The sequence below is a fragment of the Panthera uncia genome (genome assembly GCF_023721935.1).
Source record: "Panthera uncia isolate 11264 chromosome A1 unlocalized genomic scaffold, Puncia_PCG_1.0 HiC_scaffold_17, whole genome shotgun sequence".
Lineage (NCBI taxonomy): Eukaryota > Metazoa > Chordata > Mammalia > Carnivora > Felidae > Panthera > Panthera uncia.
In genome coordinates, this window is record NW_026057577.1 from 99,662,617 (window position 1) to 99,687,972 (window position 25,356).

Below are 25,356 nucleotides of genomic sequence, written 5' to 3' on the forward strand. Positions count from 1 at the left end.
CTCCTGAGGTCCATAGCCATTTTATAGTTGAGGAAATAAGAGGAATGTAATTTGTCCCAAATCTCATAACATAACCAGTAAGTGGAGAAGGGGGAATTCAACCCTTATACCATTTGATTTTAAGCTCCTTACCACAACTAGTTTGCAAAATTGTTTCCTCAGAAAGGTGAATGTTAAAATGGGACCTGGGAGATGTAAATTCCAGAAAGATAATCCCCGAAATCTCAGAGAATTGGAGATGATGCATTTTCTAGGCGATTCTTAGGAACTTTATTTTTCTTCATGGACTGCAGATTTCACAGCAGAAGGGTGATGATGACCACAGTTAATGACCCTAAACTGACAAAGTTAAGGAAATATTTAAAGTGAGGTATTATTTCCTTGTAGTCTACTGATAGCTACCCACCCCATGTAAGAATATAAACTTCTATATACATGGTCATAAAAACAAACAAAACATTTGGTAGATTTTCTACTGCTAGATGGTCAAAATGTTGCTGTACAATGAATTAAATCAGTTTTGTTGTTCCTTTTTCTTGGAAGGTACTATCGTAAATAGCATTTGACTTTTTTGGGGGTAATTTTAAATGGAATATTGTAAAGGAGTATATACCAGAATCACACATTTCTGTGTGGTTGATTCAATTTACTCAAATCTAATGGAAAAATGTGTTCATTTCCATTTTAAAAAAATCAACAGATTCAGAGCAAAAGAAAAATATAGCTAAAGCAATAAAACAAAAAAACCTACTTTTGCTGTTCGTGAATCTTTAGAAGCTGAGAGTGTAATATATATTGTACCGCTATTTTTGAAATAACATTATTTAGATAGATATTCTCCACTAGTTTGGTATTAACATTAATATAAATTTCAAAGATATATAAATATTAATATATTTTAATGTCAGAAATTTTACATCCTGTAGGAGTTAAAAGTTAGTTACTTTTATTATCCCTTGAAATTTCGAATTCTACTAATTATAACCATTACTTATCTAATACATAAAGTAAAGCATTTTAGTAAATTGCTTTAAAATGGATGAATGAAATTCATATTTTATGCATAGATCATTTTATTCTTTACCATTTTCCTTATGGAAATTTGGTTTTTGCCTGACAAAAAGAATGCAATTTCCATTATTAGATTCCTATTTTCTTATTTATTTCCTCTTGTGTTACTCTTTTGCAGTTGGGATAAAATGCAGAATTAGATTCTGTGTCAAATTGCCTTAAAGATGTCAGTAATTTCCCCTTTGCCTCCCCAAAGAGGTCATTTTCCAGGCACTTGCCCTCCCTCTAGGTCCAGCATGAGATGTCCTTTCAGCTCTACGATTTTCATCCTCAACCTTTCCATTTCTATTCAACTTTCAGACAATTCATCTAGGGAGCCAGGAGTGAGTTCCTGACCTCCCTTGGCCCATCAGGTCTTGTTTAGAGAAATGACACTTTTGTGGTTAGCTGAGCTAGAAGTTCCTGTGCATTCTGGTGTCAAGTTCTCTATTTCTGGATGACCTAGATGAGGGAGGCCATATGTAAACCATAGAATAAATGACTTAAGTGAGAAGTGGTTTAGAGTGAGAGACACACAAATGCATAAGAACACAGAATATAAGGGACATACCCTCTCTTCTCCCCTGTAGCTTCCACCCCGACATCCCTTACCCCCCACCCCTGCATACCTAGCTGCCTGACAACTTTTTGGTTTTCAAGAGACTTTGCTGTCATTCTTATAGTGAGACTGATTGAGAGTGAAGTAAAACCAATTTTTCCTTGAAGTATATTGAGTGGGTATTTGTGCCTTGCAATCAAATGGGCATTGTCTAACACAGGCAAAAAAGATTCTTTATCTGCAGTCTTGAATGAGAAAGGATGCTGTATCAACCAAGGTATGTTTGATATATACTTGAAGCTAATAATTCTGTTTAGTGGATATATGTTTCCTCCTGTCCAGCATCCATTTTCTTTTGATAATTGCCATTCTTTTAATAATTATGCTTGGATTTTCCTTTGGGCAAATACCCCTTCTTACTTTTTAACTCATATAATTTGTACAAAGTTCATCCCTATGTCCAAACGTATTCAGAGATATGTGTTACTCAAGTTAGGTACATAGCACTCAATTCCAGGAATGTGTAAATGTACCACTGAGAAAGAGAAGTCAAGGGCAGTGTAAGTCTGGAGGTGCTGAAAGCAACCACATGGAAAAAACCCACCAAATGGTAAAGCCAACACAGAGAAAGCCATGCAACCTATGGCAGGACTGACCCTGGCATCATTGTTTGAACCCTGGGATCCAGCTGTATCAGAAGGAAGAATTATCCCTGAACTGTTTAGTTTTTGAAGACAATGACTCCCTTCTTCCTTTTTTTCCCCCAAGGCAGTTTGAGTTGTTTCTGTCACATGCAGCTCATAATATTGACCTAAATACCCTGTGAAAATGACATGGGAAGCAGAAGACCTAAAACCTGCCCATAAATAATTTCCTATAAGTAAGATAAAGCAGATTAACAGGCATGTAGTCATTAGAAAACAGTACAAAATGTATTATTAAATGTCAGACTTTGAAATAATCTAAATATTGTCCCATGAGATGCTGATACTTTAGCATCTCTATTCATTATGTAGAATCTCTAATTTTGAATTACATTTGAAAGTGCTGCCCCATCTTCATAGTCAACAGATATGAAGACAAAGTACTTGGAATGGTGACAGGTAAGCACCTGTATTTTGCATCAGATCATAAAGAAATCTGAAGAAAAATCATAAGAAAAGCATTTGCAGTTCACATTAGACAAAATAAATACACTAAGATATCATGAGAAAAATAAGCAAGCAAACATTTTCGCCAACAGCAAAAAATAAAGCAAAAACTAAACCAACCAAACAAAACCAAGAGAGGAAATTTTGTTTTTGTTTTTGTTCTTAAAAATTGTTTGTTTGTTTATTTATTTCAAGATTTTATTTAAATTCAAGTTAGTTGACATGTAGTGTAATATTGGTTTCGGGAATAGAATTTAGTGATTCATCACTTATGTACAACACCCGGTGCTCATCATAACTAGTGCCCTCCTTAGTACCCATTACCTATCTAGCGCATCCTCCACCCACCTTCCTCCATCAACCCTAATTTTGTTCTCTATAGTTAAAAGTCTCTTATGGTTTGCCTCCCTCTCTGTTTTTATCTTATTTTATTTTTCCTTTTGTTCCCCTGTGTTCATCTGTTTTGTTTCTTAAATTCCACATGTGAGCAAACTCATCTGGCATTTGTCTTTCTCTGACTGACTTATTTCACTTAGCATAATACACTCTAGTTCTATCCATGTTGTTGCAAATGACAAAATTTCATTCTTTTTGATGGCTCAGTAATATTCTGTTATATATATTTGTATGTGTATATATTGATGGCTGAGTAATATTCCATTATATATATTAGTATGTATGTGTGTGTGTGTGTGTGTGTGTATACACACACACACACACACACACACACACACACACAGAAAAATCTTTATCCATTCATCAGTTGATGATCATTTGGGCTGTTTTCATAATTTGGCTATAATTGATAGTGCTGCCATAAACATTGGGGTGCATGTGCCCCTTTGAATCAGTATTTTTGAATCCTTTGGGCAAATACCTGATAGTGCAATTACTGGGTCATTGGGTAATTCTATTTTTAACTTTTGGAGGAACTTCCATACTGTTCTCCAGAATGGCTGCACCGGTGTGCATTCCCACCAACAGTGCAAAGGGTTCCCCTTTCTCTGCATGTTCACCAACATCAGTTGTTTCCAGTTTTGTTAATTTTAGTCATTCTGACAGGTGTGAGGTGGTATCTCATTGTGATTTTGATTTGTATTTCCCTGATGATGTTGAGCATTTTTTCATGTGTATGTTAGTCCTTTGTATGTCTTCTTTGGAAAAATGACTGACTGTTCATGTCTTCTGCCCATTTCTTAACTGGATTGTTTATTTTTTGAGTGTTGAGTTTGATATGTTTTTTATAGATTTTGGGTACTAGTCCTTTATTCTATATGTCATTTGCAAATATCTTCTCCCATTTCATCGGATGCCTTTTAGTTCTGTTGATTGTTTCCCTCACTGTGCAGAACTTTTTATCTTGATGAGGTTTCAATAGTTCATGTTTCCTTTTGTCTCCCTTCCCTCCAGAGACATGTCTAATAAGATGTTGCTGCAGCCAAGGTCAAAGAGGTTGCTGCCTGTGTTCTCCTCTAGGATTTTGATAACTTCCTGTCTCCCATATAGTTCATATAGTTTGAATTTATTTTTGTGCATGGTATAGTATTCCATTGGATATTCTTTCCTGCTTTATCAAAGATTGGTTGACCATATAGTTGTGGGTCCATTTCTGGGTTCTCTATTCTGTTCCATTGATCTGTGTGTCGGTTTTTGTGCCAATACCATACTGTCTGGATGATTACAGCTTTGTAGTATTGCTTGAAGTCTGGAATTGTGATACCTCCTGCTTTGCTTTTCTTTTTCAACATGACTTTGGCTATTCGGGGTCTTTTGTAGTTCCATACAAACTTCAGAATTGTTTGTTCTAGCTCTGTGAAAAATGCTGGTGGTTTTGATAGGGACTGTGTTGAATGTAAAGATTGCTTTGGTAGTGTACACATTTTAGCAATATTTGCTCATTCAATCCATGAGCATAGAATGTTTTTCCGTTTCTTTGTGTCTTCTTCAGTTTTTTTTTTTTTGTTTGTTTCTTTCATAATGTTCTATAGTTTTCAGTGTACAAATATTTTACCTCTTTGGTTAGGTTTATTCCTGGGTATCTTACGGTCTTTCGTGCAACTGTAAATGGGATCAATTCCTTGATTTCTCTTTCTGCTGCCTCATTATTGGTGTATAGAAATGCAACCAATTTCTGAATGCTGATTTTATATCCTGCAACCTTGCTGAATTTGTGTATCAGTTATAGCAATTTTTTGGTAGAGACTTTTGGGTTTTCTACATAAAGTATGCTGTCTGCAAAGAGTGCAAGTTTGACTTCCTCCTTGCTGATTTGGATACCTTTTATTTCTTTCTGTTGTTTGATTGCTGAGGCTAGGACTTCCAGCACTATGTTGAACACTGGTGAGAGTGGACATCTCTGTCATGTTCATGACCTTAGGGGAAAAGCAAGAGAGAAGATATTTTAAAATTGGTTATGTTAAGGTATTTTTTTAAATTCTTAATTGCCACTTAGAATTATCTCATCCATTTTATTGTGTACCATTGCCAACGAGGATACTAAATATATTTCATTTGTCATGAATGCCAATTTACTTTATGCATTTTTATATACACAGGTAAGCTGGTATAGCAGATGTGGAAAACAGAACAGAGCAAACCTCACTGAGCTCAGGGATTTCTAAGATGCCCATGTTTGGGCTTCAGAGACATCTGTGCTTCTCTGGAAATTGTCAAAATTTGTATAAATGTGCATTTTTTTTTTTTTTTTTGCTTTAAGAGAAACTGTAATTTTCATCAGTTTCTTAAAGGGATCTATAATCCTAGAAAACATTATAATGTCCTGTCAACTTTGGGTCATTTAAAAGAAACTATTTATCATAGCTACATATTAATATATGCTATCATATTAAGATATTTTTAGCATTTTGAAGTAAACTATAGACAATGCTAAAGTCCTAAATAAATTTTAGAATTAAATACATTTTTCCTACGTAAGATATACGCATACAGTCGAGTAATAACTCTTTCAGATATTTAGCTTAAAATATATAGTAGCAATTATTATCTGTATCAAAATTGTATTTTGACTAATTTGCATTTATTAACTATCTCTGTTGCTTTCTGGATGTTAGCTTTCTTCTGTTTGAGTGACTTTCTCCATTTTCAAGACACAGCTCTTCACATAGCCCCTGACCTTTATAATCCTCCACTTTTCCAATAGTAAAGGTCTATCTCTTTTTAACATTTCCAGTTTGAAAAAACTTAGGGAAAATATTTGGTCTGTCTCACATACTCATTCCCATTTCCCTGAGGCAGAGAGGACGGGTACTATGGTTAGCACATTGTATTAAAACATGTTTGGAGTGAGGAGCAGGGATAAAAGGACGTACCCCACCCCATCCCAGGAGCCTATTATTCCTAGGAGTTAAGAAGGATGATGGGAAAATAAAATGATAAATCTTGGCTAGAGGGAATGTATTTCAGGAAGTAATGTGAAATATGGCACAAATATTTGAATTTGCATGGAAATTTGCAGGCAACTAGAGCAGTAGCATCCTCTCTGGGTTGTAAGAAGTATACACTATAGAAATAGACAAGGGCCAGATTGGGAAGACTGTGTATGCTATGATAAGGGATTGAAATTTTATCCCACATACCAGGGTGTTGTAAATATTGCATTAGCGTCATAGTCATAGGAGGAAGAGGGATTTGTTAAAATGCAGATTCACCAACTCAACACTAGACACAAAGAATCCAAATCACTGGGGGCCCGAAAGCCTGCATTTTAAAAAAAGCACCTCAGGTGATGCTTATGTGCACTAAATACTGAAAATCTCTGCTAAGAAGAATAGAGAAATAGGAAGAAACAAAATGGCACAAACTAAAACACCTGTTAATGTGGCTACAGGCCCCAGATTAAGTCGATTTTGTTCCACATGGCAATGTGTGAGCTTGAGGCACATGAGGGCATGTCCTGGGCATATGTCTCAGAGTGATTGTGTTCTAGCTAAACATTTCAAGGAAAACACCATGCAGTGGCATAGACTTTCAAGAATGAAAATGATGGTGAAATATCCCCACTTTAACTTATTCAAGAGAAGCTTTAAAATCCTAGAAAACTTGGGATCCCTCTAAGCATGAAAAGTTCTGTCTTTTAAAGAAGATGCAGAGGTTCTGAAAGACATGTTAGTGAAGGAGGCTGTAACCTGAGATCACTAGCCAGAGAGATGCTGGTAATCAGCGTATTGTCCTTAATCAGGAGAATTCAAGTGTTAAATAAATATCCAGTTTGCTGGTAGGTTTTCCTGACTACCTTTATTAGTCAATTTTACTTATCAGCATCTATTAGGAAAAGGTTTCTGCTACAGTGGATTGTCCTTTGCTATGCTGCCTTATGCCCTTTGTAAACAGTGTTTGGGCTAAACAACAAGTGTCCCAAAGATTTTGCTCATGAGTTCCCAGTGTTTGACCAGGGATTTAGGCTGCATAGACTTAAGAGGATTACATGAAAATAATTGTAGCTTTTTTCTTCTTTGAAAACAAAGAAGTCTAAAAATTGCGTTCAGTTTCAGCTCAGAATATTCAGGTTCTTGCCTCAACCGGCTGTTGAATAGTTTTGTGTTCTTGAGAAACTATTTAATCTTTTTAGTTTTTCTGTAAAACGGGGATAATAATGCCATCTTGCTCATCCCCACAAGACAATGAGTGGCAAATAAAACGATATAATGGAAAAACTCTATTGAAATACATACTCTTTTATAAAAGCAATGAGTTATTCTATAAAAGAAAGTGCAGCCAGTTATACAAAATTTATTGTAAAATATATCATTGCCCCTAGGAGTTTAAAATCTAAGACAATACATATGCAGGAAGAAAAAGCTCCATGCAAATGCTATTATAACTGGGAAAAGTTGTGAAATCTGGACATAAAAACGCGTCAAGAGTTTGGAAATGTGCCCATTTATGGCAGAGTTCTTGACATCAAGTAGAATAATGATTCCATTTAAAATTCTGACAACTGCTGTTACCTGTTTTTGTTTTGTTTTGTGTGAAAAGTATTACTTCCTGCCTTTTCTGCTCTTCTGTGCTAGGCTGATAGCAAGATTTGAAAGTTGGTGTGTACCTGTGTGAGTCCATAAATGAAAAGAAGCCTTCCAAAAGATTTGCTCTTTCAAAACCTTTCTTTGGGTTTTTCTGATGTGACCTGATCTTAATGTTAAGTTTAATCCCAACAAGCTGCCTTTGGTTTACTGGCCTCTGCAGCATAGCCCTCACTCTGCTCTTTGATCAGTTATCATGTTGCTTCGTGCTGCCATTACATCCATCTTGCTTGGCAGCTTCATTATTCTTACTCTTGAGTCTCACTGCTCCTTTGCGTACAAGAATATCTGTGTAGAATTATTGCTACTTTGGTGCAGTTATTTGGCCTGCTTTTTCTCAAACCCAGTGAAAAGTAAGCAAGTGAAAGAGTGTCTGTGGTATAAGGATTTCTTTTCGGAAGATTATGAACAATTTAATTTATAGCATTGGTAAAGATGGACAGCTTGTGAGTGTGTTGATTGCTGTTTGTCATAATAGGATCTTGTATATCCAGGTGCCCAACATTTGAACTCCTTTAAAATAGCCTAAATATTTGTCAGGGAGGAAAAGTCCATTTTCTTAAAACCTCCTAGACATATAGGACTGTTGTCAGTTTGATGGTGTGTGTGTGCGTGTGTGTGTGTGTGTGTGTGTGTGTGTGTGTGTGTAGCCATGCAGGAGCACCCCTAAACAGAAGAACTAATGTGGGACACCCACGAATCTCTCCTCTCCAGTATGTACATTTAGGCCTAGATCCTCTGATACAGCTGAAATTGGCAGCAGACCATTAGCAGGATTGAGCAAAGCTTGGTAAAACTCCTGATAATTTTTAAGTCTTTACTTTCCCTCCAAAACAGCTTTGGAATCAGACAAGTTTTGTGTTCAAAAGTAGGTGCCATTTGTCACTGTGCTATCTCGTATATGTTACATTAGCTTTCCGGAAAATGGGGACAGTAAACTTCTCATAGGTTTGTTGTAAGGCTTAAATGTGTAATATATAAAAGGCCCCAAATAGTACCTGACATATAGAAGGTACTCAGTAAATAGAGATCTATCCCGTCACCAATTATGTTTTCCACCTTGTGTTTATTTATTGTGATGGCATGAGACATATCTGTTCATATTTTCTGTTGGCCAATATTTTACTTTAGAGGATTTGTAACCTCAGTTCCTCAAAAGCCTGACATTTTTATGCATCTTAGGTATGCATCTTGGAGAGTCTCAAAACAGTTCTGATTAGCAAACTTAATAAAAACATAGCTAAATTAAACCAACCAAACTCCTTGTTCTTTAATAAAGCTCTTTCAATAAGACTTCCTGGATTATAGTAAGAATTACCTGAAGATAAAATATGAATTTGTTTTTAATTCAGTGCAGTGCAATGAAGTATGCTGATATTATTAAACTCAACTTTTCTCTGACTCGGGGTTGAAACTAAATCACCGTCAAGTAGTAAGGCCACATACCACAGCAACACACAGGCTGAAGGGCTTTGCAAACACTGCAACTTTAGGAGAAAGTTTAATCAACCGGAGCAAAGCTATATATTTAATGTACATTAAAACATCATAGATGAGGGATATTAAGTTCATTGTTTACTTTGATTTAAATTATTGAAAGGCATTCAGCAAGATAAAATGGTTTATCTTCTATGGCTTTCTTTGGATGGTCTCTATGATTTAAAAATCTTTTTATAAAAGGAGAGAAAAAGGGGAGTTTGGTAGTAAGAGAGCTGAATCTCAGAGGGCCATTTACATATTATTGAAATTGCATAGACAACACTGAGAGACTTAAGCTATTAAAAGGCTGTCTGGCAGTAGTAAAGGTTGTGTGGTCTCTCTTCTTCCTTTGCTCACAGGGTTGAACATATAACTAACATGCTGTTATCAGTCTCCTATGAAAATACTGTTGCTATTTTTTCATCACTGAGTGCTGGAGTAAAATACTCATCTGCCTTCCCAGGTCTGGCAGGAAATAAAATAAGTGAAATGCGCTGGGCAGGGTCCATGGCCAGCTGGATCTCACATGCTAATGGTCTCTGAACCTCACCTCCATAATTATTGCCACATCTAAGTTTTCAAGAAAAAAACAAAAATTAGATTTTTATGTAAAAGTGTCCCTTTATATAGTCTATAGGAAATTAAACATGTGTCCTTCTTTAGAAAGCAAATTTGAGCTACATGGGCCCATAATTTGACCCTGCACTCAAGCACAAAAAGCCACACCCAATCTGGATTTAACTTTCTTTTTGTCTTATTGCTTTACTCACACCTACCACTACCACCCCCCACTCTCACCTTTTACATACATACATACATACATACATACCCAGAGTACTTGGCCTCCCGTTAGGTCAAATTGTTTATCCTTTCTGGAACACATCAGTTACTTTCCTACCTCCCTGCTCTTCCATTAGCATGCATGCTCTCTTCCTGGGCCCCTTTCCACACACCAGCTCATGAAATCTCTACATCTTATTCAAGTACTAGCACATGACAAGTCTTCTGAGTTTCCTGTGAGCATCTGATCCCAGGACTAAGATGAATTCATGGCTCACTTATTGCACTTCTATACTTCCTTGCATTATGATTCCTCATTTGCATGTCTATTTTACTATTACTCTTTAAACTCTGTTCACTCCAGTGTTGCTGGGAAGAAAAGCACAATGGCCATAGACAAAGTGCACTCAGTCCGGTTTGGCAACCAGAAAGACTTCCTGATTTGTTATCAGGTCACAATTCCTACCATTACTTCTTGAGATAAGGCCACCTCGTGGGCACAGGAGCCAGGCTTGCAGGCTGTCTGCTTGGACTGCTTTGCAGAATGGATATTTAGAATTTCTGAGTCAAGCTCGATAGGGCAGATGACCCACAGTTCTTGGTTTAATAAGGCTGATTTCACAATCTTAGTTCAGTCCAAGCCTGGAGTAGTTCAGTCCAATCTTGTCTGCCTCATTCCAGTCTCTCCTAGCCTTGACACTCATGAAAGAAAGCTTTATCAGGAAGGGGGAGGCCCTTTGTGATACAACTTTGGCAAGTAGTTTGAGCGATAGAGCATTTATTTTCCATGATCTCTACAAACAATTCATTCTTAACCCCTATTCCTGCTCATCATATTGCTCCCGAAGTCAGATTTTAAAGCTTTCTTATTCTAACTGGACTGGGAGCTTTCTATGGGGGTAGAGCTATATCTTGTTAACTTTGGTATCTTCAGTGCCTAACAAACAAAAGGAGCTCAAATACTTGTTAAGGGAACAGTCTAGAGGGAAGGATGACTATAAAGAGGGTGTAAGATCTTGCTTTTCATTTATAACTAACATTTTGTGACCTAGGCTGCCAAATGTACCGTGGGCTCCTTGACCAGTCTCACGTTTACTAAACAAATACAGTGTAGGCTAATAGCACACCACACTGGCACCTTCTTCACATTTTAGGCAGATGGAGCAAACATAATTTGCTATGGTTTTATTTTATTTTGTCTCAGCCCTTATTGAACTTGGAGCTTACTCAGTATTTGCTCAGCCCAGTCAGGGACCTTGTCAAGATCAATGGCTGTTCTCACCACAATTTCCTCGCCTTATAGTTAAAATGATATGTTTTCAAAGAAGATTTAATTTTAAGATGAATTTAAGATTAAATTTACTCATTTTGACTAAGAATGAAGCTATCTGAACATATTGTGTTATGTTTTCTAGTTTTGTCTAAAGACACTTGGAAAAGAAGATAATATCAAAATGATAATCAAGTTAGTAAAAATAGCAGTCATTTATTGAACATTTTATATGTGCCATGGTCTGTACCAAGTGCTTCAGAGAACTGATGGATTTACTCTGCAACTTTCTTCTGAGTTACAGATGAGATCCTACAACTCAAAGTTGTTAAGTAAACCACCCAGATGTGTAAGCTAATAAATGTTCGTCTGCACTTAAAGCCTGAACTCTTTCCATGATACCAAACTCCGAGAATGCAGTTTTACTTCCATTGTCTTCACAATCCAAAATCCAAGTTAGTCATTTTAGTAGTTCCCCAGTTCTCTAAATTAGGGGCAATTTGAGGATGACAGCACCCTTGGACATAAGAGGGTGAATGCAGGGCCTGCTCCCAGGAAGTATGTTCTCTGAAAGTCCCCCATTTTATACTTTAATGTCAGTCTTGATCTCTGTTCCTTAATAGCTGTCTTATAGCCAAGTGAAAAGTAAACCTTTTGGTAATTACATCTACTAACTCTGCTTCTCTTGGGGCTCATTATATTAAAATCAACAACCAAGTGATCACAGTTTACAACCAGTACCTCACATGCACTGGGAACCTAGGATAAGACTGATGTTGGAAAGTTCAGGAGAGATTACCAATACAATGTTTACTTCAACATTGAATACAGGGAGAGAGGCACTATTTGTCTTGCTGAAGAAGATTTAATAAGAAGATTTGGGATTTAATAACAAACAGAAATATAAAGCACCTTCCCAGGCATAAGGGCTCTGGTGATATGTGTGAATAGTAGGTGAATACATAACAAGAATGCCTTCTGGATTGGTTGTTTTACATGGAAGTTTCTTTATTTAAATATTTACATTTTTAGGGGCACCTGGGTGGCTCGGTCGGTAAAGTGTCTGACTTTGACTCAGATCATGATCTCACAGTTGGTGAGTTCAAGCCCTGCATTGGGGCTCTATGCTGACAGATCAGAGCCTGGAGTCTGTTTCAGATTCTGTGTGTCCCTCTCTCTTCTCTGCCCCTCCCTCACTCACACTCTGTCTGTCTCTCAAAAATAAACAAACATTAAAAAATGTAAATATTTACATTTTCAATCTATACTTTTAATAGTATAAGATATTTACTTAAAGCTATTTTTCAGTTATGGTATCATGGCTTCTATTGGTTTCCTGGTAAGTATGAATATTTCTTTGCACATAATCTACAAACTCGAAAAAAATAGCATAGGATTTGAAATTTTTATCAAGAATATTTAAAAGCTTAAATGGTAAAACACTTGACTAACAGTGACTTTAATAAATAGAGGTTTATTTTCTTTTTTATGACAAAGAATCTGGAGGTAGATGGCTCCTGGAATTGGTTTAGTGATTCAGTATTATCAGAGATGGTATCTCTGTAATCTTCTCATTTATTTCCATATGGTGACAACATAGCTGCTACAGCTCTGGGCATCAAATCCACATTCATAGCAGGAAGAATGGAAAAGGAATCATTAATTAGGAATCTCTTTTAATCAGGAAAGCAAAAGCTTTCCTAGAAATTCCCAACTTCTGCTTATATATCATTGTCCAGAATTTTGTTTCATGGCCATCTCTTTCTTTCATGGCCATTTCTTACATGGAAAGCTGGAAAAATGAGTATTTTACTTTTCTAGCCACTATAGTGGAAGTTGGTATGGAATAAGGGAGAGAGAAATGATTCTTGGATCTGCCAACTAGTTGTATTTTTTGTTGAAGCATTAAATAAGATACCTGGAAGGCACTTAGCAGTGAGTCTGACTTAGAGTAAGCAGACATATAGGGGTGATTGTCATTACCAATAGCAAGGAAATAAAAAGTGCTCCCTTGGCAATCTCCTCTCTCCTTGTTAACATTGATGAACTTTGTTTACATGCTATAAACCCACTAAAAATAAGGGATCCTACTTTTATTTTAAAACTTTAGAACTTTTCACTTTCTTACATTAATTTCCATACGTGTCTATTTGGGTTGATGAATTTAAGATAAAAACAAATCATTTCTGTTTTCTGATTTATAGCATTCTCTACTCCCACAGAAATGGGGAGGAAAGAATAGTTATTTGAGGACAGAGTGTCATATCACCCAAACCTTTCTCTCTCCAACATCATTTGATCTGTGATAAAAAGGGAAAAAAGATTCTGAGAGGTTGAGCAAATAGCAAATAACTTCACCTCTCTAATGCCCCGTATTTCTTTTCTATATTAGAAAAATATATTGAAGATTTCCAATCTCTGAATGGAAAGACATATGATAAGCATATTATACTAATGTTGATACACTACTGTCCTTGGGAAAGTATGGAAATCTTGGCAAGAAGTGGAGTGTCGTTTTAAAATTATCTTTTACTGATAACAATAAGAAATAAATAGGTTGATTCTAGTTGTCATCAAGCTGACTTTTATTGAAAACTGAAAGAGGAAAATGTAGCCCCAAGGGATTACATATACTCTAAGCAAACTGTTACTTGATATCCTGGAATTTCTTTTTTAAAAAATTTATTTCCCCAAAGTTTACAGGATATTTTAGTTCTCAGATTAAGTCACATCTGTTTTAGAAGTATCCCTTCAGATCTTAAGACTAACTTTGCTGAAAAGTATATTGGATAACTATAAAGACTTGACCTGGAAATTGATAGTAATGTTAGTTAACTGGTGTGTCACACCTGAATGCAAGTAATAGCAGAAATATTTAAATCTGTAATGAAACATTTAATTTCAATGTATTGCGGGCAAAAGAGACAAATGGGGAAAAGTATGCTCAGCAAGTCAACATATTCAGGTAAAAAAAGTGTGTTAAGTTTTTAGAAAGATTTTTCAGATGATAATAAGGTATGTAAATGATCTCTTGACATAATAATGCTATGGAACAAATCACCCCAGAACAAAGAGATTTAAAACACACACATTTATTATTTTTCATGAGCATATGGGCTGGCTGGTTGGTTACACCAATATAGTCTGGGTTGGTATGAGCTGGCCTAGATCATACATCTGTGGTTGTATGGCAGGTTAACAAAAAGCTGTTTTCACTATGATGGTTTTAGCTTGGACAGGTTGTCTTTTAGACCATAAATCTCTCACATGCCTTCATTGGACAAGCCTTGGTATATTCATTTAATGGTGGAAAAGGTCCAAGAATAAGCCAGCCCAGTCATGCAAGAGGGTAAACAGAAACATACATGTCCTTTTCAAGCCTTTGCTTGAAGCACATTAGCTAGGGTCCCATTGCCTAAAATAAGTCAGATGATAGATTCAGTGTGGGAGAGAACACAGTTAAGGATCAGGGTTTAGGAACCATTAATGAAACCAAGCCAGGACACCAGGCTTATTTTTGTTTTTGTTTGGAGAGTGTACCAAGAACAAGCCCTGTTCTCTGAATACTTTGGGTAACTTTGGTTGTATTGTTACTAATTTGCTGCAGAATTTTCAAACTAGTTTCTATGAAAACTAGTTTGCTTTTGCTTTTTCCAGATGGTAATTATGGTATTCTCAGACTTGATACCAATTTTCTTTTTATTTTTTTTTGAGAAGTTTTATGAATATTGCAACTAATTGGCTATATCACCACAAAGCCTTTATGTTTCTTCTCAATAGATAGAGGCTTGTACTTCTCTCATAGAGCAGTTATTATCCTTGATTAAAGGGAAGCCCTATCCATGAGAGAAAAAAAACCAAGTATTTCTAGAAATAAGTTAGACTAGGCAAGAAGATAGACTGGGATAAATTCCATATTGGTGTAATGTGCTACATCAAACTATGACACTTGCATAAAGATTCTTATATGTAGGATGGTGTGGATGTTGCCTACAGCCATTGGAAAACTTTGCCCTATAAACACCTCAGAGATGTGACTTTATCATAATTGCTTAGTTATCTGTTTGCAGTTATAAAATGTCACTGTCACTATTAGAAAAATTTACGTTATTGCCTTAAAATTTTTATAACTTTTTGAAACATTGCCTCATATAACCAGATCATTCTCTGGCAAACAGAGCATCTCACATTTTGCTTAGGCAACTTGAGTTTCCAAGGCATATGTTGAAACTTAACATACATCTCTGACCCACACCTAATTATTCCTAACTTAATCTAACCTTGCCACTATAAAGTGGAAAAGTCCAGACTAAAATTTCAATGTAAAAGTTTCCACTTAAATGCATAAGGGAATAAAAGTGAAGAAACACAGCAATTATTTTCCAAGATGGAAAGAAAATGCAAATGAGCACTGCTTGTGAGCTTATGAAAGATATATGAAACAGGATAAAGCGGCCATCTGCTAAAATAATTCAAAAGCAAAAATTTGGTTAGTTATTGACTGGTCTTAATAAGCTCAAATGTTGTTAGTTCACCCACAAAGAATTTCAATCTAAAATCAACTCTTCATTATTTTTGAATCAGCGTTCCATGATCTGTGTCAGATCACCATGGCTCACGCATAGCAGCAGGTGGACCAGATGCTGAACATTAAATTAGCAAAATAACAAGGCAAAATTCTCCTTGCAAGCTCTGATTCTCTGCTTGCCTTCCTCCCACACACAGAAATTGGAGACAAAAAAAAATGGAGAGAGATATTAGGACAGACTGCAATTATATGGCACTGGGTCCTTGTTTTTGTATTTAACCTTGTTTTGTTTATGTATTAGTTTCCATTAAAGCATGCTATGTGGTAAATAGCTGATAGTAGATGCCTATGTTACTTCTCTAAAGGTTATTTATACCTTCTCAAGTCTAGATCACTTGACAAATAAACTCAAATCCTAACTCAGATGCTGGTACTTCTATTTAAAAGGGATTTTTTCTGGGTTCTCTTTTTTCTATTTTGCCTTCTCCACAATGTACATATATCCATATGTTTCTTTTCAAAATGGCTGTTGGCCTAGACACAGACATGGTCAGGAAAGAAAGTTATTAATCTTTTATGGATGGCAAATAGCTTATGTGCACAGGTATTGAGATACTGGATTTTACTCCACTTCAGCCATCCTACCCTTAGAAGCTGATCAATCGGATTCTTATGCTAAATGTTTGAAGTCTCCTACTGTTATTGAGTATGCCATAGAAAATAACAAAAAAGAGGGCAGACATATGTATCTTATGGTCCTCAGAGCGGCCACAGTTTGTCTGTATGTACACCGTGGAAATAATAAATAGCCTCTTCTAAAGAAAATAAGTTTTCTACATCCTATATCACTTAGCAGCAGAGAGATATTGAGTCAGGTAAAATTATATCTTGACTTTTGACAGATCTCACTAAATAACAGGAATAAGAGCAAACCTTTTCCAAGAAAAATAGTTGTGCATTTATATATTACATTATATTATTTATGATTTATTACAAATTATAAGGAAATAAACATCATAATTGTATTAGTGATTGCAGTTGACAAATTTTATTGCTACCTTTTGAAACACAAAAGCAATTAAATATTTAAAAGAATAACACAATTGAATATATGTTTTCATTGTTACATTAAGTGCTAAACAGATGATTTATGGCATTGTTACTAAGAATACACGTCACTATTTTGACTAAAATAAATTTGATTAGTATCTTACAAATGCAATAGACATTGCTGTTCTCGCTGGTCATGGAGACTGAGGAAGACTGAGTTTATAGCACTCAAAAAAAATGCTAGAGTTTCTTATAATGTTGATGGTAACATAGCAGTAAAAATTCTAGAAAATGCAACTTTCTAAAATATAGAATATGAGACTACTTAAGAGGACAGTAAAATACTCAATCCCATGGAGATTTTTGAACAGCCTAGGGGAAGACATAATCTGAAGACATTTGTATTGGTGCTTGCAATAGATGTGCTAGGTTCCCTAGCACAGAGGCTCTGCAGGTTGTATGAGGCCCCTGAACACTGGTGCTAGAAGGAAATGCTTAGCTGTGGGCTTGTATGGAAAGTGGCTGGATGTAGTTTCATGATTATAATGGAAAACTTTTTGCTACAGAAAAAAGAATATGAATGTAATTGGAAGGAGGGCTATTATGAGAAATCTGCTTTTACAAACAAAATTCTGAAAACCTTACTGAATGAATTTCTTGGAAGCTAGATTCACCAAGACTTTATGAGCTCCAAGTGTTCTGTGATGATGTTTTCATTCTCTAGAGCAGGGAAGAGCAAACTGTAACCCACAGACAAAATCTGGCTCATTGCCCGTTTTTGTTTTGTTTTGTTTTAGAGCAATTTTAGGTTTACAGAAAAATTGAACAGAGTTCCCATATACTCTCACCCCCTCCAAAGTTTCCTCTGCTGTTAACGTCTTGCACTGGTATGGTACATCTATTAAAATTCATTAGCCAATATTGATACATTAGTATTAACTAAAGTCTCTAGTTTGGATTGGTGTTCACGATTTGTGTTGTAAATTCTAGGAGTTTTGACAAATGCTTAATGTCATTTATCTGCCAATATATATCAAGTGGAATAGTTAGAGTCACTGCCCTAAAAACCCCCCTGTGTTCCACTTATTCATCATCCTCCTCCCCATGCTTGGCAACTACTGATCTTTTTATTGTTTCCATAGTTTTTTTCCCTTTTCCAGGATGCCATGTAGTTGGAATCATACAGTATGTAACCTTTTCAGATAGACTTCCTTCACTTAGCAGTATGCATCTAAAGTTTTTCCTCATCTTGTCGTAACTTGAAAGCTCATTTTATTTTATTTTTGAGAGACAGCGAGAAGAGAATGTGTGCACGTGCTTATGAGCTGGGTGGGTGGAGGGGTAGAGAACCTTAAGCAGGCTCCAAGCCCAGCATGGAGCCCAACTAAGGACTCCATCTCATGACTGTGAGATCATGACCTGTGCTGAAATTAAGAGTCAAATGCTCAACTGACTAAGCCACCTAGGCACCGCTTGATAGCTCATTTTTAGAATTACTCAGTAATATTTCATTTAATGGATATCCCACAGTTTGTTTAGTGATTCACCTAATGAAGGACATCTTGGCTGCTTTGAGGTTGTGGCAGTTTTGAATAAGCTACTGCAAGTATCTACATGCAGGTTTTTGTGAGAGTATGTGTACTTTTGTTAAGAAACCACCAAACTGTCTTCTAAAGTAGCTGTACCACTCTGCATTCTCACCAGCAATGGATGAGAGTTCCTGTTACCCTACATCCTCACCAGTTGTTGGTGTTGCCTGAATTTTGGATTTTGGCCATTCTAATATCTGTTGTTAATTGCCTATTTTTGTAAATAAAATTTTATTGGAAAGCAGATAGGCTCATTCATTTACATATCGTCTGTGGCTGCTTTCATGCTACAATGGCAGAGTTGAGTAGCTGTGACAAACACCATATGGCCCACAAAGCCTAAACTATTTACTGTCAGGCTTTTTATGGAAACTTGTCTTAGAATATTTTTTTTCTAGCACATCCCCTGATGAATTATACAAAATTTGTATGATATATTTGTGTTTTGTTCATGAGAATTATCACGAACCCACTCACGTCTTTCACTAGAGTAGTGGAGTAATCCATCACTAATGCAATAACTGAACAGGTCCATCCTATAAAGAACTTGGAAAAATAAGACTTCTGTGTTCCTTTCTTTAAAGGACATGAAAGAAATGGAGGTTTCTCAAAGCCAACAGGATATCATCACAAACTGTAAAACTACAAATAGAATAATCTTAAAATCATACATGAACTTTGTAGCATGCAGATATGGGTGGTTATGTATATATGTACATATATGTGTAAATATCTAACAGTTAAGAATAAGCTTTATCTTCTGTACTGCAAAGGAAACAGTCAACAAAACTAAAAAGGCAACCAACGGAATGGGAAAAGATATTTGCAAATGACTTAATCAGATAAAGGGTTAGTATCCAAAATCTATAAAGAACTTACCAAACTCAACACCTGAAAAACAAATAATCCAGTGAAGAAATGGTCAGAAGACATGAATAGACACTTTTCCAAAGAAGACATCAAGATGGCCAACAGATACGTGAAAAGGTGCTCAACATCACTCATCATCAGGGAAATACAAATCAAAACCACACTGAGATGCCACCTCACGCTGGTCAGAATGGCTAAAACGAGCAACTCAGGAAACAACAGATGCTGGCGAGGATATGGAGAAATGGGAATCCTCTTGCACCGTTTGTGGGGATGCAAACTGGTGCAGCTGCTCTGGAAAACAGTGTGGAGGTTCCTCAAAAAATTAAAAATAGAACTACCCTACCACCCAGAAATAGCACTACTAGGAATTTATCCAAAGAATACAGGAGTGCTGATTCATAGGGGCACATGTACCCCAGTGTTATAGCGGTGCTTTCAACAATAGCCAAATTATTGAAAGAGCCTAAATGTCCATCAGCTGACAAATGGATACAAAAGATGTGGTTTATATGTACAATGGAATACTACTTGGCAATGAGAAAGAATGAAATCATGCCATTTGCAGCAACGTGGATGGAACTGGAGGGTATTATGCTGAGTGAAATAAGTTAGTCAGAGAAGGACATATATCATGTTTTCACTTACGTGTGTATCTTGAGAAACTGAACAACAGACCATGGGGGAGGGAAGGGGAAAAAATAGTTACAAACACAGAGGGAGGGAGGCAAACCATTAGAGACTCTTAAATACAGAGAACAAACTGAGAGCTGGTGGGTGTTGGGGGGCATGGGAGAGTGGGTGATGGGCATTGAGGAGGGCACTTGTTGGGATGAGCACTGGGTATTGTATGGAATCGATGAAAGATGGAAATCTATTCCCAAAACAAGAGCACACTTTACACACTATATGTTAGCCAATTTGACAGTAAATTATATTTAAAAAGAAAAGAAGAAGCTTTATGATGGAAAAATCCTTGTGATCAGGATTACTTTCTCCTCAATTGTTAAAAATTATACCCAGCAACAAAAAGCAAACATACTACTGATATATACAATAACATGGATCATCTTAAAAGATGCCAGACAGAAAGGAATATGTGGGATTTTTTTTAATTGAAAAAGAAAAAAGGGAAAAGAATATGTGCTTTTCATAAGTGTTTGGTTTCAACATTAATATAATTATCTTAAAATACAGAATTTGGTTGTTGTGAGAGAATGTGGCTTAGAATATAATCAAACATGTAAGTTATTATGGCATGTAAAGATAAAGACAAATTTATTCTCACGGACTCAATGTGAACTATCTATTGGTCACAATATCCCATGAAACCGTGTTTTCCAAATCTGGCTGCCAAGATTTCCAAGGCTAGCTGCAGTATACCTGGTTTATAATCTGAATTATGGATCACCCATGGTAATTCTGATACTGTTGTCCCAAAGACCATCATCATTAGATATGTACCACATATCTAAGAAATTCTTTGGAAGTGGAGAACCAATGTTCACCATGCCAGTAATGCTAGGGAACTTAATCTATTTTGATTTGTAATTTATCCATTATCATTAAATGAAATTTCTTTTGATGATGTGTGGATGTCCAATTTCTTTCAGAAATATTTTTTCTTTGAAATAGGAATGTGGAGTTAGCAGATCACTCTATCCTCAATCTTGCTAATGAAGTAACCAAAATTTTGATTCACCTCTCATCCCATGCAGTCACCTGACATTCTGTCTTAGTTTTCTGATTATGTAGCCACAGACTGGGCATGGAGACAATCAATGCCCCAGTCACTAACAATGTCAACAACTGTGTGAGATTGTGGTACTGAGTCACTGCCTCCATTTTTGTTCAGTGGAGCACTGAGCACTTCAGCTTGTACTGCTTTTGTCTTTCAAGTTGTGATATCCAGGTCATCCTAAACCATTTTCATGCTTTGGTTCCTGACTAAGAACGTACACGAGAATGAGTTCATGTCCTGTGAAGAGAGAAAAGATCTGTCCACTGAGACAGTAGAATTGTTTTATGGCCCTGATTCTTTTACTACCTAGCAGTAAATTTTAAAGCAGGAGGCCATTACTGAGGTGGTTTTAATGCCTCGGTAAGGCAAACCAAAATCTAAGCCTGTGAATGCCTCAAGGTTCCAAAATCAAAATGCTAAGGACAACCAATCACAAACAGCCTACCGGGCTTTAAGCTATAGCCAATCAAATAATTTCCTTTCTTTGCAACCATACTTTATAGGTGTTTACCATAGTTCTTGTCTGCTAAGTGCTCTTAACTACTGATGGTTTAGCGCTGCCTGGTTACAACAGATTTTTCTCAAAAACCTCTTAAAATTTTGAATGTGCCTCAGTTTATCTTTCAACATAGGATATAGTTATAAAAAAGCCACAGATTTTCTCCCTTGCTTCTTCCTCTTTAAAATGTGAATAACAACTCTTCTTTTTTTTTTTTATTTTTTTTATTTTTTTTATTTTTGGGACAGAGAGAGACAGAGCATGAACGGGGGAGGGGCAGAGAGAGAGGGAGACACAGAATCGGAAACAGGCTCCAGGCTCCGAGCCATCAGCCCAGAGCCTGACGCGGGGCTCGAACTCACGGACCACGAGATCGTGACCTGGCTGAAGTCGGATGCTTAACCGACTGCGCCACCCAGGCGCCCCAACAACTCTTCTTTTGATGTCACATTACTATGTATCAGTTATGATCATGTCAGTAAAAGAGCTAAGTGGAGAGACGCATTCATCTCTGTTCAACCCTCTGTTTTACCTCCCTGGTTTGGTTTGCCATCACTAGCCTTGGGCGTTACCAGAGGTTCCTTACTACTCTCCCAGTCTGCAACAAAGCCTCTCGGCAGTTCACCATGGACTGCTTCTTGTGACTCTTCCTAAACCATGCATGTGAGAGTATTTGTTCTCTACTTTTAAAACTTCCTATTCCAGCGAGGCAATGTTTACTATCCTTTATTTAACATTTAAAGCTCCTTACAACTGGGTCTAATATGAACCTTCTTTCACTGATCTCAATTTATGGCTGCTGCTCTGTGCAGAGTAATTTTTGCTCTATGCCTCAATGTGTGCTATTTCATCTGCCGGGAATGCATTTCTTACCCTCCATTTCCATTTGCCTGGGATGCATTTTTTACCCACCATTTCCATTATAGACTTTCTAGTTCTTTTTTTCAAGATCAGCTGAAATGTTAACATCATCTGTATTTTGCTAACCCCTCTGACCCAGTACTAATACCTTTTTCCCTTGTGCTCCTCTAATACCTACTTATTTCAAAAACTATCTTTGACACTTACGCTTCCTCTTAGTGTAGAGATTTATATACCTGATTTTATATATTAAGGTATTCATTTCTTGCAAACTTTAATGTGCAAACCTCTGAAATTGAGGTTTATCTTAAAAGTTGTATGTATATTTAATGATTTTCTTTTTTCCATAGAGTTATTACTTTGTTTTAAATTAAATGGATGGTGTCTTATGTTGAATGGATATAGTCTGTGCCTTGTGTCCCTTTGATGCAATGTAAGTTTCTTGGGTGGTGAGGACCATGTCTTACACAATTTTCTATTTCCACAGCCCCTTGCACATAATAGATAATCAATAAATGCTCTTAAAACAAATGGAATACGTAAAATGATATAAAAAGGAAAGATATGACATACTATTCCTTGGGCTGTGTGTGAAATGAGATCCTGCACTTTGAAGGTTCTCTGGGAGTTCAAATCATAAATCCTCCAGTGGTCTTATCATTCATGCCTATTGTACACCTGTCACAGTTTACTGGGAGAGATATGAGATACATTGTCTCTCATGAGGTTTTGAGATGATCTGTTTATTTTTTTCTCTCATATCCAGCTACTGCATTAATTTTTATGCCAGACTGCTTAAGTAGGCAATAACACATTTTGCCTTGCTTTATTTTATTTCAGTAATCTTGCTCAGCCAGCAGGGAGGCCTATTAGTAGCTTTCTTGGAATCTATTTACAACATATTCTTTCTATTTACCAAGTGTCATACTTTGCCGAAAGTCATCCAAACAGTTTTGGATCCTTCTTCCTGGCCCTAAATTGGAAGAAGAATCAATTTCAAATAGCTTAAAATCGATTTCCAATTATTTCTGTGCTTAAAGCATTGAGAGATTTACCTGGAGATTTTAATATTCTTCTGTTTTGTACCCTAAATTTTTTCCTCCATTTTTTTTAAAAGCACTTAAATGTTCTAGAAATTATCTTCACTTGATCTTTGAACCAAAGTATCTCTTTATCATTTCTCTTTCCCTCCTTGGATTATTATTCTTATTTTTGAAGAACAGAGACAAAATAAAAAAATAAAAGGCATACCCATGCAATGACTTTCTATTTTGATCATGCTTTTCTAATCTCTGTCTAGTTAATGAAAATAATTATGGAAGATAATATTTTATTTGTCACCTTTGTCATGTAATGTGGGAAACATTTTATGTCAATTATTTTATTTAATCTTTACAGTAAACCTACGAGCAAGAATTATTATTATCCCTGTTAAATGTAAGCCCGATAATGCCATTTCTCAAAATCCTCTAATAACTTATTATCTTGAAGATCCTTGCTATGAACTAAAAGGCTTTCCCGGCCTGTTCTCCAACTGTGATCTCATTACTGTCCTGACCTCATCTCTTAACACTCTACTTTTTAAAAAAAATTTTTTTTAACGTTTATTTATTTTTGAGACAGAGAGAGACAGAGCATGAACGGGGGAGGGTCAGAGAGAGGGAGACACAGAATCTGAAACAGGATCCAGGCTCTGAGCTGTCAGCACAGAGCCCGACACGGGGCTCGAACTCACGGACTGCGAGATCATGACCTGAGCCGAAGTTGGCCGCTTAACAGACTGAGCCACCCAGGCACCCCTTAACACTCTACTTTTAATCTCTCTGCTCTAGCTGTCCTCATGTCTTGTCAGGCATAGTCTTGCCTCAGGGCTTTTGCACTTGCCACTCATGGAGCACTCTTTCCTTCCATGAACATCGACATGACGTGTTTTCTCACTTCCTTCATGTTATCACCAAGGTCATCTTGGCGACATCTTACCCAGCTCTATCTAAAATATTTATCTAACACATACCTCAGACCTCTCTAATAGTTCATATCCCATTCTCTTCTTTTTAAAAATGTTTCTTTCTACATTTATCATGTTCTAATATGTTATCTATTTGTCCTTTTTGTTGCTTCCTTCGCTTAAAAGTATGAAGGCAGGGCCTGTAGCCTCTCCTGTTGACTTCTACATTCTCCAAACCTACAATGGTGTCTGACACATAGCAGGCAAATGTTAAGTATCTGTTGAGTGAATAAATGTATGAATCAGAGATGTTAAGTAATTGAACATCTTTTAGCTAGTAATTTGTGGAGCTAAGATTTAACACAGACCATTTTATTTTTTCACATTTAACTTTTGAATATATTTCAGGAATTGGTTACAAAAAACAATGGAAGGTTGCCTGTAGCATCTCCATAAGTAATTCATCTACATTATATTGTTTGACAAAGTAAACCAAGACTCTCTGTTCAGACTTGATATGGTAGACTCCTAAATGTCTTTCAGAAGCATTGTTAGATACATAATGCATATGAGTTGTCTTCTCTGAAATTATTTTTTAATTGAAATGTGTTCATAATCTTGTCATTTCTGAACTTCCAAATTATACTGCAGTCTGTTGATCAAGATTGATTCTGAGCATGTGGGACACATTTTAAACAAGAAAGAATCTTGTTTGTTGTTTGTAATGTGATGGCTAATGCACTGGAAACAGATTGCATGGACATTAAACTTCTGTCCACACATCTATGTTCAAAAACCAAACAGTAAATATTTGCCTTAATGATTGATTTTGCTGTGGGGTGCAAACTGTCATGGTTCCAATTTTTTGGTAGTGTTGTTCTTGTTCTTTTCTTTCTTTCTTTCTTTCTTTCTTTCTTTCTTTCTTTCTTTCTTTCTTTCTTT

At 36.3% G+C, this 25,356-nt stretch overlaps 1 long non-coding RNA gene across 2 annotated transcripts in view; it reads left to right on the forward strand.

Moving 5' to 3' along the window:
- The window catches only part of LOC125934456 (uncharacterized), a 114,470-nt gene that overhangs the window by 76,384 nt on the left and 12,730 nt on the right, over positions 1–25,356 (forward strand). For both annotated transcript variants that reach the window (XR_007461408.1, XR_007461409.1), the window contains one exon: positions 14,251–14,293. This is a non-coding gene — a long non-coding RNA (uncharacterized LOC125934456). The remainder of the gene's footprint in view (positions 1–14,250; positions 14,294–25,356) is intronic.